This window comes from Gopherus flavomarginatus, chromosome 11, assembly GCF_025201925.1.
Source record: "Gopherus flavomarginatus isolate rGopFla2 chromosome 11, rGopFla2.mat.asm, whole genome shotgun sequence".
NCBI classification, from domain to species: Eukaryota; Metazoa; Chordata; order Testudines; family Testudinidae; genus Gopherus; species Gopherus flavomarginatus.
Window position 1 is genome coordinate 17,592,816 of NC_066627.1, and position 19,746 is coordinate 17,612,561.

At 50.9% G+C, this 19,746-nt stretch overlaps 1 pseudogene; it reads left to right on the forward strand.

Annotated features, from left to right (window-relative positions):
- The first annotated feature begins 9,275 nt into the window (after positions 1-9,275).
- LOC127031301 (ribonuclease-like) lies at positions 9,276-10,280 on the forward strand (annotated as a pseudogene).
- Positions 10,281-19,746: the final 9,466 nt, after the last annotated feature.

Below are 19,746 nucleotides of genomic sequence, written 5' to 3' on the forward strand. Positions count from 1 at the left end.
TCAACCCACAACCCTTTGTTTAGCAATCTAATCTCCAAGCTACAGGGCCAGCTGTTTGCTATCATCACCTGGCATGTGGGGAAATATTGTCTGTGCCAAGAGCAGCGGGATCCATCTGATCTACTCAGAAATCAGCAGAGGGACGCACTGACTGAGGGAGCTGGGCTCTCTCCCACAGTCCTGGACGTGCTCCCACACCCTGCTGCACCCAGATCCTTCCACCTGGGATAAAAAACTGGACCGTGAGCCAGGGAGGTTGAGCCAGTGGAGAACTCGGCTGGTGTGGGCTGGTGTTGCTATTGAGAGGGAGGGGCTGAGGAGTGGGGATTCGAAGAGATTTTGCAGCAGCTGGGAGTGTGGATTTCGGTTCCACTCTCTTCAGGGCTGGGAATCCAGAGGCCAAATTTGGATGTTTCCCTATAGAGCAGGGCCGGCGCTTCCATTTAGGCGACCGAGGCGGTCGCCTAGGGCACCAGGATTTGGGGGGGAGGGGTGGCAATTCGGCGGCGGGGGGCTCCTTCCGCAGTCCTGGTCTTCAGTGGCAATTCTGCGGCGGGTCCTTCACTCACTCCGGGACCTGCCGCCAAAGTGCCCTGAAGACTGGGAGCGCGGAAGGACCCCCCCATCATAGAATTGCCACCAACGACCAGGAGTGCAGAAGGACCCCCGCATAGGGCACCAAAAACCCTGGGCTGCTCCTGCTACAGACCTGTGAATCCCCAGGGGCAGTTCTGAGATGGTGATGCAGGGGCAAAGGGGGTGTATTTAATCATTGGAACACTTCACCAAGGGACGTGGTGGATTCTCCATCACTGACAATTATAAATCAAGCCTGGATGTTTTTATATAAGATCTGCTCTGTGAATTATTTGGGGAAGTTCTCTGGCCTATGTTCTACAAGAGGTCAGACTATGTGGCTGTGTAGGCACACCCCATTCCCCTGTGGGATGTATCGTGGGTGCGGTGACACCGTGGTAACAGTCTGCCAGACTATCCTGGGCCTCACAACAGTGCGACCCAGTGGCCAGAGACAATATAGTGGCCCTCGAGTGCAGGGCAGTGTGGCCTAGTGGCTGGGGTCAATACAGTGGCCCTCGAGTGCAGGGCAGAGTGGCCTAGTGGCCTAGTGGCTGGAGTCAATACAGTGGTACTTGTGTGCAGGGTTGTGTGGCCTAGTGGCCAGATCTGGGGAGGCTTCCATCAAAGTGGGTGTGGCAGCCGGGGTAGGGATACTCGGGCCCACCTGACTCCACCTGGTCATGACCCAGGGCCCTAATAGTGGGAGAGTAGTCCACCACTGGGTCAATGGGGAATTCAACTGCAAGATGCTGACTTTCCATGAGTAGGAGATACTACTCACTCCACTTCCCTGGGCTACTTCCTGCTATGCTTCCTGTAGCTGTAGTCCAAATGGTGTCAGGGTCTAAGGGCTCCTCAGTGCATGTTACTCCCTGGGATTCTGACATCCACCAATCATCTGTAGGTAATAGGTCTCTGGTCTAGATCTCAGGAGCTTCATCTCCCACACGTAGGGGCTGTAATGGTCCCTGGGCTGAAGCCTCTGCCAAGCATCCTTCTTCCTTGGTGGTCTGCCCAGACTGAGCTGGGCTGCTCTCCTTTATACTAGCACAGAAGTTGGAGCATGCCCAGCATGGTCAGAGGGGTGGGACTTTGTCCACCCATAGTGTGGGATTAACCCTCTCTTGCCTGGTGTGGGGCATGCACACCCCATCTCAGACTAGATGATCACAATGGTCCCTTCTGGCATGGACATCTATGAATCTATTAAACCTGCTAATATATTAGCAACAGTAACTCATCTCCAATTTCAAGGCTATATGGCTTTTGTCTCTGTAGCAGAAAATTTTCAGAACTTCTTTCAAGTGAAAGTTGTAACTCTGTCTTGTATTCATTTCATCACTTGAGCTACCGTGTTATTTCTACCAGGGGTTGATAGGAGCTGAAACTCAGTTTCCAATGTATCCGAATACTTCTCTTTTCCATTTAAAAGTATTTCAGCTCTTTTTTTTTAAAGACATTTAAAACTTAAATGATACTTGGACAGGCTGTAAATATATGGAGTTTTCTCAACAATCTTTGGAGAGGTCCTCCTGGCTTTCTGAATTTGTTAAGGAACTGGCTTGAGAGCTGCCAGATAACTTAATTAATTCCCTGTTTAATATAAATATTTTTATACTCAAATCATTCCTCCCTGCATAGCAAGGCCTGAGCTGGCTCCAATTGCACCTGGCGCTGCCAGGCTGGATGGAACGAACCCAGGTGTCTTGGGTTGATCAGAGGAGCCGGGAGTCCATTGTGACCACAACCCTATCCACATATGAACCTTGCAGAGGTTACAACTGGTTCCAGCTCATGGGTCAGGGCAGGGAGACCAAGCCAGGAAGAATGGGATTGTTTGACACACAGCTGGTTCCTCCTGCTGCTCCCATCTGCCTTGGGATCCATGCCGCCACGTAGCCAGAGGTGCTGCCCCTCCAAACTCACTTGGCTGGGTCGGTATAACAGAACCTGGAGTGGCTGCAGGCTCAGGAAAATCTCAGCTCCACAGGTGAATGGGTCCATTTCTCAGGCTTGGGCAAAGGCGCCAGGAGCTGGGAAGGTCGGAGAGTCTATGACAAGGTCAGAACCACAGGGAGATGGGGCATGGGTCACTTGAGGGTTTAAATTAGTGTAAATGGGGGATTCTCTGGAACCTGAAGTCTTTAAACCATGATTTGAGGACATCAGTAACTCAGTCAAAGGTTCGGGATCTATCACAGGGGCGTATGGATGAGGTTCTGTGGCCTGCAATGTGCAGAAGGTCCCACTAGGTGATCATGATGGTCCCTTCTGGCCGTAAAGTCTATGAGAGGTGGGGGAGAAGAGAGAAGAGAGGGCAGAGGTCTTCCCCGCCCTGAAGCAGGTGGTACTGGCCACAGGTTGGGAGGAGATACCGAGCTAGCTGGACCCTCAAGCTGGTCTAATGTGGAAATCCCTCTTCTCTTATCCTCTGCTGGCCACTAACCAAACAGAATCTGCGTGGCAAAAAGAGAGATCTGCCTTAATCCATGGAGAAGGGCAATATCACACACCCAGGTTGCTGGGAGGGGTGTTTTTAGATTAGATAGAGATAGATAGATAGATAGATAGATAGATAGATAGATAGATAGATAGATAGATAGATATGGGGAAAGAAAGAACCTAGTAAATTCAGCCTAGTGCTGTACCCTTTACTCTGCCCTCTTTGAGTGATGGTTGTGGGGGGGGTGGAGCCGGTGTGCTCCACTTAATTCTTTAATTAGTGGTTTCAGGAGCATTTGACGTTCTGGCAGAAGTGGAGGCAATTCCAGGTAACTTTAACTCTCTGCCAATGAAGTTTTGGAGTCTGGCATGAAGCAACTGCCTGCCTGGCAGCCTTAGCCTGCAATCTGCAAGGAGCTCCCCAGGAGATTAAGGGCCTGGAGGGGATGAGTGGGTGCAGGTCCCACAGTGCAAACAGGTCCCCTCCCCGTTATCCATCCTCCCATTTCCTCGCCACTGCGAGCCAGCAGCAGAGGTATCATGGCCCAGAGGGGACCCCACCCAACACTGCTGCTAGTCTTGCTGGCCACGTAGCTGGCTCTGGCCAGGGGGGAGACGCGCTACGAGAAGTTCCTGAGGCAGCATATCGATTACCCAAGGACTGCTGTCCCGGACGCCAGGACCTAATGCTACCAGATAATGCAGCGCTGGGGCACGACCTTGCCAGTCTGCAAGTTCACCAACACCTTCGTCCATGCCAGCGCCACCAGCATCTGCGGCTCTGGGGAGACCCCAGTGAGTGGGATCCTGCGAGACAGCAAAGCCGGCTGCAGGGGGGATCACAGACACCGCCCTGCAACTACAAGGCAGACACCAGCACCTAACGCATCTGCGTCGCCTGTGGGTGGGGGGCTCCTTGTGCACTACGACAAGTCAATATAGCCAGGGCCCATTGCACAGCACGGTCTGTCCCCCCAGACCCTGCCCCCTGCTGCCCCCAGTGCAGAGAGGAGCAAGCAGTGGGTGTGGTCTCAGGGGAAGAAGCCCAGTGGAAGCGGGGCCTTGGGGTGGAGCAGGAGGGTGGGACCATGGTCCAGGCACTGGGGCCCCTTTTGAGTGTGGGTCCGGTGCCACAGACACCTTGGCACCATTGTAAACCCGATATTGTGAGCTGGGAGGGGTTGCAAGTACCCTCCTTAGCTCCTGTCGCCCCCCTTATAACCATGGCCAGACTTTCTGCTGAGCCCCTCATTACACCCCCTTCTGTCTCAGGGAGCCACTGGAAAATGGACAGCGGGAGCTGGGCTCCCCCAGTAGCAAACTCCTCCGGGGTCAATGTTGCAGCTAGAGGTTCCGGGGAGGAGGGCTGGGGAAGGAGAGACCATCAGGAGAGAGCCCCGAGAACCTGCTGCAGCTGGCGGAGTGGGCTAAGGCAGTAATTTAACACACTCAACTCTCTGGGGTGGGGGGCATCTAATCCCACCATTACAGACTGGAGACAGAACGTCTCAAGGAGCAAAGTGGCTCTTTCCCCATAGAACAGATGCTGGGGACAGGTGTAGATCCCAAGGTCAGAAGGGACCATTGTGATCTCCCAGTCTGACCCTCTCTATAGCCCAGGCCAGAGACCTGCCCCACCATAATCCCTAGAGCAAAGCTTTGAGAAAATCATCCCGTCTTGATTTAAAAATCATCAGCGATGAAGAATCCTCCATGGCCCTGGGCAAATCGTTCCATTGATTAATCACCCTCCCCGCTAAAAATGTAGCCCTGAGTTCCATGCTGAATTTGTCTAGTTTCAACTTCCAGACATCGACAACAATCAACAGACACAGACCGGTAGAAGTCAGAAAAATGCCGCTTGAGACCTTGTTGGCATTTGAATTAAAGTGATTTACTCTGAACATTTCCACATGTGATTCTGCCAATTTGTGTTTTAATAGTGATAAATTTGAGCTTTTGAATTGCAGTGACTTCTGGCCTTAAACACTTATTGTTTGACCTCCCCCTCTCCCCTGAACTGATTGTCTGACCCCACCTAATTTCCTGCAACTGGGGAAATGGAAATCGATAAAAATAAAATCCATAATTTGACGCAACTGTGACCATTTAAATAAATATAGAACATTTGCTTTGAAAGAAACATTGAGGTTATCTGTCAGCATTACAGACAAATAAAAATTGTGTTTTCTAGTGGCTCACTAAAGCCCAGGTTGGCAGCTCGCGCCCGGTATGGTGCTGTTTTGCTTCAGGCTCCTGTGCGCTTCCACCTCTGTGCTCGTCCAAGCCCAGATGGGGCCTGAGAAGCCAGACTCATTGGGGAACACAATCGCCCACACTGGGAGTTAGTCCGGCAGAGATTCTCAGTTCTGCAGGCTTTAAATCCAGGGTTGCCCATGAGAGCACCCTGCCTGACCTCCCGTACAGCACAGGCTGTTAAACGTCAGCCAGGTACCCTTGCACTGAAGCTAAAGACTTTACTGAGAGCAAAACATTACAGTCCTTGGGAGACTGAAGTGTTGTGAACCAGGCGGAGACCAAGGGAACCCCTCACAGCAGGGAACTGATTAACTGAGACATGCCCAGATGTCATCCCCCCCAGGGGGGAGATTCCTTCCCTAACCCAAAGCTGGCCATCGGTCGGACCCTGTGCATGTGGCCAAGACCACCCCATCCAATGTCTCTTCTCCAGCTGTGGCCAATCCCTGATGCTTCAGAAGAAGATGCCCCCCACCCCCAACACACACACACAAATTCCCAGAATACACCAAGCTTTCCTGACCCTTGCAAGTTGAAGCCCTGAAACCTGAGACTGGATGATAGTCCCGATCCTACAGCAGCAGTGTGAGTGTTATGAGGATGTTGCAGGCAATGCAGAGGTGCTGTCCTCTCCATGGCCCATGACAGAAGGGGCTGAACAGAAAGACTGAGGTTCTCAAATTTAAAAGCCAGAAGGAACCTCACAACCACCCAGCCTGACCCCTGGCAAATTCCTCCCAGCAGCTGGATTTGTTCGAAAGATATCATCCAATGTGCTAAATACTCCCCCCGCTGGTGTGTCCCGGGGGCGCTGTCCCAGCACTGAACTCCCTTCACTGCTAGGCAACGGTCTCTCTTTCAAGGCTGACTGTAGCTGGGCTAACATTAGCCACACTGTGAACGTTCTCTGTCTGGGGAAGGCTGGATGGCCCATCCTCAGGAGCTGGGTTTCAAGTGTCCAGGATGCCCCCGCACCTATCAGGCGCTCAGCCAACAGGCGAGCCCTCTCTGCTCCCATAAACGCCCTGGCCCTGTCGCTTTCATGTTCCCCGTCAAAGGCCCCTCTGAGCCAGCCAGACCTTCCCTGCTCCGTGCAACTCACCCAGTCCTGCTGCCCATAAACCCTGAGCCTCTGGTCCAGGGCCAGGCAGCATGGATCGAGCTGGCACCAGTCCCACCTGGAGCTGCCAAGCTGCGCAGAGAGAACCCAGGTGTTCGGGGCAGGTCACAAGACCTTGGAGACCTTGCAGCCCGTTCTGGCTCCTGGGCCAGGACAATAAGACCAGTCAGTGAAGGCGGGGGATTGTTTAGCACCCCTCCTGCCCCTCCTGATTGCTCCTGGCTGCCATGTAGACACAGGTGCTGCGCGGTCAGCTGCCCTCCCTCCCTCCACCCCACTCTGCCCTGCCCTGCTGGGGACCATATAATGGAGTCTGGAGCAGCAGGAGATTCAGGGGACTCTCCACTCTGTCAGTGGCTGGGTCCATCTCTCCAGCTGGGGTCAAAGGCACCAAGAGAGCAGAGTTGTTGAGAAGGTCAGAATGACAGGGAGATGGGGATGGAGCGAAGTGGGGTGGACTGGGGATGGGGCCAAAGAGGGGCACAGGGGTGTGTGAGGGGTGATGGGAATTGGAGCAGCTTTGATACCATGAATGGTGGAAGCAGGTTCCCAGCTCTCATTGTCTCCATCTGCTCTCGCCTTGATTGACAGCAAGTTCTAAACTAGGAAATGGAGACGTGTATCTCCTGGTTTTATTACACAGGGAGAGGAAAATCCGGCAGACGATGCACTATTAAAGAAGCCCAGAGGGCAGGAACATAAGCAACCGAAGACAGTGCCCAATCCAGCTAGAACACCCGGTGAGGGTAGAGAGAAACAGATGCAATATTTGTACGTGAAGGGGAAGGGTCTGGGGGGAAGCACTGGACCGAGTGGTGCAGGAGGTGAGACCGAACATTCTAGGGGTAACAGAACCACGGTGGAATAGCTGGAACGCTGGTATGTAAGGGGATGTGAGTTCAGGAGAAAGGGAAATAAAGGTAAAGAGGTAGGTACCATTATACATCGGTGATGTGGTAGACCAATAAGAAGCAATAGCAACATAGAATCTGCTTGGGTCAAAATCACTCCGGGGAAGGACGGCAACAGAGGTTTTACTGGGGGGATGTTGGGGGCTGGTATAGACCCCAGGTTGGATTTGGATAAGGAGTGATAGATCTGTAATATTAATGGAGAGAGAAATACTACAGAGAACAGTGTCATTCTGGGAGACTTGAACTTGTGGGGTATAGATGGCAGAACATCTGCTACTGATAATGGTTATTGATTCATATTCCTGGACAGGATCGATGACCGATTTCTTCATCAACTAGCCACCGAACCAAGCAGAGGAGATGCTGGGTTAGACTTGGTTCTGGTAAGTAGCGAGGGTATCAGAGAAGAGCTGGAAATAACCGTGTGTCAAGTGAGCACAAGTTGGTTCTGTTTAAATTAAGTGGAGGGATAATCATAAAAGATGGGCAACTATGGGCTTCTATTGAAAAGGGGCAGACTTTGCTAGATGCAGGAAGCTAGTTAGCGAAGTCAGCTGGACTGAAGAGCTCAGGGACTTAATTGTGGAGGAGAGTTGGAATCTCAAAGGTGCAAAAAGTATCTGTAATTTTCATCCCAAGCAAGGGGAACAAACTTGTAGGGAAAAGCTCCAGCCCTAACTGGATGACTAGCCAGCTCAAGAAGGATATTGGGAGTAAGAAGAGAGTCGGCAAGGAATGGAAGAAGGGCTTGATTGGTAAAGAAAACTCCTCCTGGAGGTCAGAAAGTGCAGGGATAGAGAGAATTGCCAAAAGACTGGATGAGTTACACTTGCAATGAAAACAGCTGGTAGCCAGTTCTTGAGCCACATCCATGAGAAGAGAAGATGTGGGACTGCTTTGCAGGGAGGATGGATGAAGATGAGGATGTCAAGGTTCGGAACAATCCAGGGATGGCCCCAAACCAAAGGAATATTTTGCCTCAGTTTTCAATAAGATGATGATGAGGACGCAGCCAGGATGGCTGATGGGAATGAGTGTATGAGTGTATATCCTGTGGAAGAAAACTAATAGCATTTAATACACTCAGGTTTGGGGAAGTGGGTAATCTCCATCCCAGAACACTGGCATATGAGATTGCAAGCCCAGTAGCAAGGATTTTTAATAAATCTACCAAATCTGAGGTGATGCCGTATGACTGGAGATCAGTAAATGTGCCACCCATATTTAAGAAAGGGAGAAAAGTGATCCCGGCAGCTCCTGGCCCATTAGTCTGACCTCAGGAGTATGGAAGGCTTTAGAATAAGTTTTGAAGGAAACAATCATTAAAGACACGGCACTCAAAGGAAAAGATGTAACACAACATGGGTTTACCAAATGCAGCTCTGGCCAGACTAACCTGTCTTTCTTTGAGAAGAAAACTGATTCACTTGACCAGGGAAAAGTGGCAGATCCAATCTGTGTGGACGTCAGTAAAGCATTTGACATGGTGTCATCTGAGAAATTATTAACTAAACTAGCAAAGTTGGGGCTTAGTACAAAACTGTAGGGTGGGTAAGGAACAGGCTGCAGGGGAGATGACAAGGGCTGTGCTGAAAGGGGAATGATTGGGTTGGAGGAGCTCCACAAGGATTGGCCTTGGGACCAGTCTTAGTTAATATTTTCACTGGCACAAAAAGCAGGGGTGTGCTACTGAAATTGGCTGATGACACAAAGTCAGTGAAGAGGAGACTGGAATATCCTACAGGAAGACCTGGATGACCTAGAGGAATGCAGTGACAGATAGGAGATGAAGTTCAATGGTACAGAGTGCACGGTCATGTACATAGGGACTAATAAGAATTTCTGCCATAAGCTGGGGATTCATCAGTTGGAAATGAGAGAGGAGGAGAAAGACCCAGGTGCAGGGGTTGATCACAACAGGACTATGAGCCACCAGTGTGATGCAGCTGCGAGTAAGACAAATGTGATACCAGGATGTATCCGGTGAGGCATTTCCAGGAGAGGTAGGGAAGTATTAATGCCATTGTACACGGCACTAGTGAGACCTTGTCTGGAATCTCGCAAGCAATTCTGGTCACCCTTGTTCAAGAGAGATGACTTCAGACTGGAGCAGGTGCAGGGCTGCTAGGATGCTCAGGGGAGCAGAGGGTCGATCTTCTGAGAGGAAACTAGAGTACATTAGGAGGTGCAGGGGGTGGGGGGGGATACCAGGCAGGGAGAGGAGCTATTGCAGCTAAAGGACAATGCTGGCACAAGAGCAAATGGGTAGAAACTGGCCATGATGCACCAATGGGCTGGAAATGAGGCAGGTTCTAAGCAGCAGAGGAGGGATTTTAGGGAACAGTCGGGGGGCGGGGGGGGTGAACAACCTAACCAGCTTGGAGATGGCTCTTGGAGGGAGCTGGCTCCCTTATGATGAGGATTGGTACAGTGGGTGGCCTGTGACAGAGACTCCGGCTATCCCTTCCAGTCTCACCTTCCTATGTCCCTCTCCCTCCCCACTGCAGGTAGATGCCAGGCCAGGTGCAGCAATGGCTCCGAAGAGACCCCACCCCATGCTGCTGCTGGCCCTGGTGTTGCTGGCTGGCTGGCTGGCCCGGCTGGGCCAAGGAGCCAGCTACTCGCAGTTCCTGAGGCAGCACGTCGACAACCCCAAGACCAGGGCTCGGAATGACCGGAGCTACTGCAATATGATGATGCAGCGCCGGGGCATGGCTCGCCCCTGCAAACACACCAACACCTTCGTCCACGCTCCCGCCAGCCAGCTTCGAGATGTCTGCGGCCGGGCAGGCCGGCCCGTCGGCCGCAACCTGCGCAACAGCAACAACCGCTACCGCATCACCATCTGCCGGCTGGCTAGTGGGTCGACCCGCCCTCCCTGCAACTACCGTGGGGGCAGCAGCATCCGGCGGATCCGCGTGGCGTGTGTCAGGGGGCTGCCCGTGCACTACGACAGGAACCTCTAGAGCTGGGCGGCCAGGCCTGGGGCAGGAACCAGTGCATCCTGCTGCTTTCGCTCTCCACAGACATTTCCATGGCTGGGGGCTCCCCGGCTCCATCCCTGACCCCTCCTGGATCCACCCTCGGCTCAAGGCACCCAGCATGAGATCCAGGAACTGGGGGGACTCAAGCCAGGCATCCGAGTCCATGGTGAGGACCCCGACATCAGAGTGACTGACCATGGCAAGCACTCAGCTAACGCAGCTTCCACTGAGTCTGCAGTATGGAATAAACCAGACTCCTGGATGTCTAGTGCCCCACGATTTATTGTAATCCCCATTGATCCTTCTGCAGCTGCTCAGAGTAATCACCTCACCCCCACCCTCTGCTGCCCCTAGTGCCCACTATACAGTATAGTCGCCCCTTCCCCACCCCAACCTCTGCTGCCCCCAGTGCCCATTATACAGTACAGCCGCTCTTTCCCCACCCCCGCCTTCACCCTCTGCTGCCCCCTAGTGCCCATTATACAGTATAGCCGCCCCTTCCCTGCCCCCACCTTCTGCTGCCCCTAGTGCCCATTATATGGTGTAGCTGCTCCGTCCCATCCTTTACCCATGCGGTGGTGGGATTGATGTTGGGAGAAGTGTGTCTCAGGCTAAGCCCTAGGTGCTGTTACTGGGCTGGATTCTCTTGCTGTTTCTTGCAATAAATCACTTCTTGCCCATGCAGCCCAGCTGGATATGTTTGGGGAGATGGCGGGCAGAAGAATTAGATGGCTCTCTCCTCACCATTAAAAATCACAACGTTCTAATGAGCTTCCAGCCCTGAATGGCATGTTAGGCCAGTGGGTCAGCTGCTGAGCTAGCCAATCACCTCCTCCGAGTGCTCCGTTGGGGACCAGTTCACTACTAATCCTATGGAACAGGAGCTACTTCACAGCCTGCCTTGTTGCCAGCATCATTTCTCCTGGGGTGACTGGGGCAACCCCTTGTTTTCCAAATAGATTGGAGAGCCTAGAGCTGAGATCCAAACTCCCTCAGCCCCATCCCCACACAGTCCGGGGGACAGTCAGTCTCCTCAGTTCTTTGTCTCTGTTCTCTGCTATGCCCCAAATCCTCCCACCATCTCAGTGCCTGACGGCTCCCCTGTCCTGATTTCCCCTCTAGCCCAGCACCCCTGCAAGCACCAGCCAGCCCCTTCCAATCCTTGCAGCCTCCTAAACCCCCTATAATAGCCTAACTCAGGGGAGCTGGGGCCTTGAGAGCTGGAGGTCGGAGCTCAATGGAGAGCCCTGCAGTGGGACTGGGAACCATGTGCTCCCCAGGACCCATTGCCATAATAGCAGGAGTGGGTAAAATGTACTTTGGGTTGGGTGGACAAAGAAAAAAATTGGACTGTGGGGATTTGCAGGGAAATCTTGAATTTCAGCAAGGAAACCCCCTCCCCTGTCAGCCCCTCAGGGCTCCCCCCGACCCTCTAGTCACCTCCCCGTCTCCCAGGGGAGTTGGGAACACACCTGGGGGCTCAGGAGGCCAGTTGGATGGTGCCAAAGAAAGGGGGAATAGAGGGAAGGCAGAAGAGGGTCGTGAGGGTACAGGAGAGAAGAAGGAGGCGTCGTGGGTTGGGGGGGAATGTGGAAAGGGTTCCTGGTGCAGCAGAGACCTCAGGAGATGGGTTTGGAGGTGCAAGAGGCAGCCCTGGCTGGGATAGAGTTGAGGGTGGGTCAATCTGGGCCCTTTCACCACAGCTCAAGCTGGGATACGGAGTGATCAAGAGTCACAACATGTGAGGATCAAAAGATTTGCAGATCAAGTTTGTGGGCACCAAAGGTTCTAGGCATGAACTGGGCACAGACAATGGCCAACAATCAACTTACACCAAGCAGTTACACCTCAGAGCAACAGATCCCCACAATTTCTCATTCCATTTATTATAATCATTGGTCACCAGTCCTGTATCCCTAACCCCGTTGTCACATGCCAGGCCGCTCCCCAAGCAGTGACGCTGCGCTGTGTCCGAGGGCCTCTCACAAGGCAACCCAATATTGCTAGTGTTTGCTTTGAAAGCCACTAGTTTAACACATCAGAAGAAATTGCTTAAAAGTCATTTGCTGAAGTTCTCTTGGTCCAGTGCACTTGGGCTGACAGAGGAGAAACTTGCATCCTGGATTGCTCAGTCTGGTCCCCCTAGGTCTCACTAGGAAGCCTGCAGACTCAGCAAGGGACCACTCAGATCAAATCAAACCAAAGGGACACGCACACTCTGCTATGAAGCCTCCCCACTACTTGGAAGGCCTGGAGAGGGAGAGGCTGGTCCAAATTTGCCAGTTTGCCAGTTCTGCAGCTTATTAGATGGACTCAGTAAACTGGGAGGAGCCACACGGCAGCCTCAGATCTACACCCCGTGTGCAGGGGCCGGTGGAGGGAGAACTGCACCAATTACCCTACTCGACACTTGCCAATGGACTCTCAGATACCTGCTCCCTCTGCTTCCCTGCTACTTCCACCAATATCCAGGAGACGGCGATGGGGCAGAACACGTTACGTTTTAACCTTTCCTTCGTGGGCTTAGTTTGTTGTAGTCATTTCAGTGACTTTATTTCTCTGTTGACCCAGGGCACTGATTAAGAGTCTTCCTTTCAAGCACTTTCTTTTACTATTTCAAAGCTAGTCACATTAATAGATTAACAATCCCCAGCTCTTCATTAACACTTCACATCAGTGGATCACAAAAAGCTTTATAAAAGAAGCATCGTCATAACCACTTTACAGATGGGGAAACTGAGGCAGAGACAGGGGACATGACTGATCCTAGGTCACCCAGTCAGGAACAGAACCCTGGGGCCCTAACTCTTCAGTGCTCTTCCAATGGTTTATACCTTTGATATTTGTTCTCCTTCCCCTGCCATGCAATTCAAACCGTAAGTGGAGGGCAACAATCATGTAAAAGGGAAACAAACACAGAACATTATAGTTCCCGTTCCTGTGGGACCACCGTCCCTGTGCTGTCAGATTAAATCCAGTCACTGAACAGCCTTCAGGGTTACAATAAATGAGGCGTGACATTGAAGCAACCACACAGATTATTCACACACACAGATTCAGAGCTGATTTATAAGGCAGACAAGTGGCCAGGACCAGATCCCAGCTGGTGTCAATCAGTGCTGCTCCATTAATGTCACTGGGTCAGCTCTCCAGTGGGTGTGGCTGTTTCTTTACACCAGGTGGTTATTTGGCCCTTGTTTGTCTGCTATTGCAAGGGGAAGTGTTGAATGATATGGGCCACCTCCCTCACAGTTGAGCCAGTAAATTGCTATTATTTAGAAGCAGGATATTTACATGTGATAGTCTCTGAACATCTCAGAGTTTGTCCATCTTTGACCTTTGTGACGGTTTCTTTTGTGCTGGACCACGAGGGGCACGGACCCAGAAATGTTTGTAATCTTCTGGATCACACGCTCTGCCCTTCGCGCGCTAGCGGGTGTTAGTGCCCCCTTGTCCGCCTTGCTGTGTTTCTGCAGCTGTTGCAACATCTCGGGATTGTGCGGCAGGCTCTGGCAAAGCGCTGCCTCTATGTCCCAATCAGGCAGGTCGCCTCCTAGAGACCAGCCCTGGGAACTGCATCGGGGAGATTATACAGGTTATGCCGGCCTTCAAACATTTTATGTGCAGTGATGGTGTGTCCCCCTGCTGGAGTGGAGAAGCCCGGCTCTGTGTGTGCATGTGCGTGTTGCTGACGGGACTGGAACAATTACTGTTCTTGAGAAATGGGCACCTAAATCCCCTAGATTGTTTGCAAATCCCATCCCAGTTCGTAGTTTACATACTTGCTCTAAAATCCCTGCAGACTTGACTGAAAGCAGCTTACAGAAGTGTTCTTGTCATTAACACTCAGATGCCCAACTTCCAATGGGGTCCAAACCCCAAATAAATCCATTTTACCATGTATAAAGCTTATACAGGGTAAACTCATAAATTGTTCACCCTCTATAACACTGATAGAGAGAGATGCACAGCTGTTCCCTCCCCCCCACCAGGTATTAATCATTTACTCTGGGTTAATTAATAAGTAAAAAGTGATTTTATTAAATACAGGAAGTAGGATTTAAGTGGTTCTAAGTAGTAACAGACGGAACAAAGTGAGTTACCAAGCAAAATAAAGTAAAACACGGAAATTTAAGCCTAATACAGTATTACAATTGAGTACAGATAATATCTCACACTGAAAGATGTTTTAATACGTTTCTTTCACACACTGGATGCCTTCCTAGTCTGGGCACAATCCTTTTCCCTGGTACAGCCAGGGCCGGTGCAACCATTTAGGCGACCTAGGCAGTCACCTAGGGCGCTAGCATTTGGGGGGCTCATTTCCTACCGCGACAGCCGGATCTTGGGCCGCCCCGGTCACTGCCGACATTTAGGCAGAGGGAGCTGGGACTGGGGAGCACAGAGAGGGCTGCCTGCAACAAGTAAGGGTGGGGGGCGGCACGCAGGGTGGGGAGGCAGGAGAAGTGAAGCAGCGATGGCGTGCTCGGGGTGCTCGTGCGCGGAGCAAGGGTGAGCTGGGGCGGGGGGGTGCCTCAGGGCAGAGGGTGGGGAGCTGCCACAAAGGGGGGGGATGCCTCCGGGTGGAGGGGGGGAGCTGCCGCAGGGGGGGCCTCAGGGTGGGGGCACGGAGGGAGGGAGGGTGCAAGGTGGAAGTTTCACCTAGGGCGTGAAACATCCTTGCACGGGCCCTGGGTACAGCCCTTGTTCCAGCTGAGGTGGTAGCTAGGGGATTCCTCATGATGGCTCTCCTCTTTGTTCTGTTCCACCTATTTATATATCTTTTGTATAAGGTGGGAATCCTTTGTCCCTCTGGGTTCCCGCCTCCTCCTTTTCCATGGAAAGACATCAGGTTAAAGATGATCGCATGTCACTGCAAGACTTCATTACCCACTTGCCAGCACACACGCCTACAGGAAGACTTACAGATAAAACACACCCATCTGCAGACAATTGTCCTAATTAATGGGAATCATCAAGATTCCAAACCACCAATAATGGCCCACACTTTGTATAATGACAATAGGCCCTCAGAGTTATATTTCATATTTCTAGTTTCAGATACAAGAGTGGTACATTTATACACATAGGATAACCACACTCAGTAGATTATAAGCTTTGTAATGATACCTTACAAGAGACCTTTTGCATAAAGAGACCTGGACACTGACCATGGGGGAGGCAGTATACCTAAAATTCATTTTGGGACTCCCCTCTGGTGCGGACACTCCTGTGTCCCCGAAAAGAGAAAGAGACCCTGATCGAGCTGTAGGCTCACAGCTATCAGCTATGAAAGACTTTTCACTGGCCAGCAAAATCCCACCCTTGCTTCACTCAGGTTGAGTTTGCTTCCAGCTAGAGTCCTTGGGGTTTGTTCCCACCGCAGCAGTCACCTTCTTTCACCAACTTCCAGCTCCAGGAGACATGTCTCTGTGCACCTCTTCCACTCCATTACAGCCAGTTCCTGCTTCTGGGTCTTAATTGCTTTGTCTTTTAAGTCCAGGATTTGCTGGTGGGCAGCCTTTTCCCGGGCAAATTGCACATCAATTTCCAATTGTCTTCCCTTGAGACTGTCACTCGATGAGCTGGGATACCACAGAGAACCCCCTCCTGCTAGAACAGGCACCCCCTCCTCTCCTGTCTTACTAAGTTAGACATTCCAGTCAGCTTCAGCACAGACACAGAGGTTGGGCCACACACATCTGCAGTTCACTGAAACTGAGATGCACTCAGCTCAGGGGCTTCTTAGTTAACAGAGACGTTCCCAGTGTTCAGCCTTTCTGGGCAATTTGTAACTTGTATAGTTCTAGCTTCTTCTGATTTTCAGTATTATTTATTTTGCTTTCTTTTCTACCCCTACTTCCCTTACCTGAAATAAGCAAACAGAAAACAACAAATCAGTAACCACTTTGTCTGTTCTCCACTTAAAATCACTACTAGTATCTCAGAGCAATCAGCTGTGCATAGATCCTGCCGACTATGCCACTGTGACGGGATAGATCACAGAACCCCCCACTTGGGAGCTGCCACCTGATGTGTCAAGACTACTTCTGCCCCTGCTTTTCTGCCTTGGAAACTTGGGAATCCCAGCACCCTGTCTTGCTGAGCCAGACACACCCATAGGCTCCAACACAGACCCAGGGTCTGAATTTCTTGCCCCAAGCCGCAAACTTAACTGAAAGCAACTTACAGAAGTGTTCTTGTCTTTAACACTCAGGCCATGGCTACACTTACAGTTCTGCAGCGCTGGTAGTTACAGCTGTGTTCGTACAGCTGTGGAGGGCCAGCGCTGCAGTGTGGCCACACTGACAGCTACCAGCGCTGCAGTGTGGCCACATTTGCAGCATTTGCAGCGCTGTTGGGAGTGGTGCATTGTGGGCAGCTATCCCAGCATTCAAGTGGCTGCAACGTGCTTTTCAAAAGAGGGGGGTGGGGTGGAATGTGACAGGGAGCGTGGGAGAGACAGAGAGATTGGATTTTTGGAGCTGACACTGTTCTCAGCTCCCTGCCTTGCAAGTTCTAAGGACTGGAAGACACACAGTGCCTACCTTCAATCATTTTAAAAGTTCTGACCCTTCCCCCACCCCCTCTCATTCACTAAATGCAAATTATGCACTCCTAAATAGCATCAGACAAGATAAGCATCTGCTCAACATGGACTTCCCCCTCCCCCTCTGCCGTGTGAGCGTGCTGTTTCTCTCTTCAAGCAAACAGCTGTGAACATTCCAAAGTAATTCCCCTGCCTGCCTCCGCTCGCTCAGCAAACAGGAGCTGTGTTTGTTTTTTAAATAAGCAGTTTGGCTGAACTCCAAGCTCCCCCTTTCTTCCGGTTTGTTGTGGACAGGAATTCTGGGATACCTCCTTATACCCCGGAGGTCAATAAAAGTGCTGGTGGGGTCCATACTTGCTGACCAGCGCTGGATCACCAGCGCTGGAATCGCTACACCCGTGGCTCGACCGGGTGTACAGCCAGCGCTGCAATCAGGGAGTTGCAGCGCTGGGCGTGCTTTGCAAGTGTGACCACATCCTAAGTTGCAGTGCTGTAAGCCCCTTACCAGCGCTGCAACTCTCTAGTGTAGCCATGGCCTAAGATGTCCAACTCCCAATGGGGTCTAATCCAAATAAATCCGTTTTACCCTGTATAAAGCTTATACAGGCTAAACTCATGAATTGTTTGCCCTCTTTAACACTGATAGAGAGATATGAACAGCTGTTTTCCCCCTCCAAGTATTAATACATACTCTGGGTTAATTAATGAGTAAAAGTGATTTTATTAAATACAGAAAGTAGGATTTAAGCGGTTCCAAGTAGTAACAGACCGAACAAAGTGAATTACCAACTAAAATACAATAAAACACACCAGTCTATGTCTAATCCCACTGAATACAGATAAAATCCTCACCAGTTCCAGAATGCTTCCTTTTACAGACTAATCTCCTTTAAATCTAGTTCCAGTAATCACTCACACCCCTTGGAGTCACTGTCCTTTATTCCAGTTTCTTTCAGGTATCTTTGGGGGTGGAGATGCTTTCTCTTTAGCCAGCTAACTACAAAACAAAGAGGTCTCCCATGGGCTTAAGTAAACTTTCTCTTGTGGGTGGAGACCCCCTCCTTACTCCTATGCAAAGTCCAGCTGCAAGATGGAGTTCTGGAGTCACCTGGGCAAGTCACATGTCCATGCATGACTCACAGTTTTTACAGGCAGAAGCCATTGCTCACATGGTATCTTGAATGTCCCCAGGAAGACTTCTTATGTGGATTGGAGCATTCCAAGATGTATTGTTCCTTAAGTGCTTCCTGACTGGACACTTAACTTTGCAAATTCTTTTCTCTAGGAACTGACCAAATGCTCTAAGGTTGTTTAGAAATCAAGCCAGTACTTGGCCAATATTCATGACTTCGAATTAAAAAATGATACATGCATACAAATAGGATTAATAGAATCAGCAGATCATAACGTTTACATAGATATGTTACATGGCATATGTAGCACAGAACATATTCCAGTTATGTCATCTATATTCATAAGCATATTTCCATAAAGCCTTATGAGATACATCGTCACACTGCCCATGGGAGCTACAGCACCCCTTCCACCCGCTCCCCTCAGGCCATGCTGGCTCTGTGTAACAGGGCTCCCATGGTGGCTGACAGCTAGATCTGCTTTTCTGATGCCAGATGAAGCATAGGGAGGATTTGGAGATTTGGGATGGGAATCAAGGTGCCCTGAAGCTGTTAGTTGGCATCACAGTTCCAGAGTCAGTAGCACCCCTGCTCTCTCTGTGAGCACAGCAGGTCAGGTGCCAGGCCTGGTACCATGGCAACTTCACAATGTTCCCACTCTCAGACCCGGCCCAGGGCTATTAACCATTTGTAGCCTGGTCTCAGCACTTGCCGTTCTTCTGTGTAGCCAGTGACCCAAAACAGTCTCCTGGAAGCCACAGTATGGTTTATTTAGCCATAGGAACACAACACTAGAGAAAAAGGACACACAACACACAGCCCACTCTCTGTTTTAGAGCCTGTCTGCAAGGGAAAGGTTTTTTCAGATTATGTTTTTCCACTTTAACCATGCCAGCCTCATTGTTCCAAAATGAGAGCTGTGACAGAGACTATTGTACCCACTTTTACCATAGAACATAAGAATGGCCATATGGGTCAGACCAAAGGTCCATCTAGTGCAATATCCTGTTGCTGACAGCAGCCAGTGCCAGGTGCCCCAGAGGGAATGAACAGAACAGGTCATCATCAAATGATCCATCCCCTGTTGCCTATTCCCAGCTTCTGGCAAACAGAGGCTGGGGGCACCAAACCTGCCTATCCTGGCTAAAAGTCATAGATGGACATATCCTCCAGGAATTTATCTCATTATTTTTTAACCCAGTTATACTTTTCACCTTAACAACATCCACTGGCAATGAGTTCCACAGGTTGAATATCCGTTGAGTGAAGAAATACTTCCTCTTGTTTGTTTTATAGCTGTTGCCTGTTAGTTTCATTTGGTGACCCCTAGCTCTTGTGCCATGAGAAGGAGTAATAACACTTCATTATTTACTTTCCCCACACCATTCATGCAAGTGAAACTTGTCATAGTCCCATTCTCGGCCCGGAGCTCTGCGCTGATCCAGTCAGATGTACGCTCAGGTACAGGACGCTCTGTGCACGGCTGATGTACGAAATGGTGTGTCTGTCCACTCCTTCCTCCCCTCTGTGACCTCCCTCCGCTCTCTGCCTGGACGTCACACCGCAACCTCGCCTGTTCCTGCACCATGCCCATCCCCATGGTGTCTGATGCCTTCTGGCCAGGCATTAAAGGACCTGACTCCATATTTCTCCCATGGTGTGTGTTTGGGAGATGGCAGTTCCCTGTTATTCTGAGCAGAGCTTCTCCTCTACCTGGCAAACACAGAGCCACGGAACAGCCTGTATGGGTCTCGCTGAATCCCTC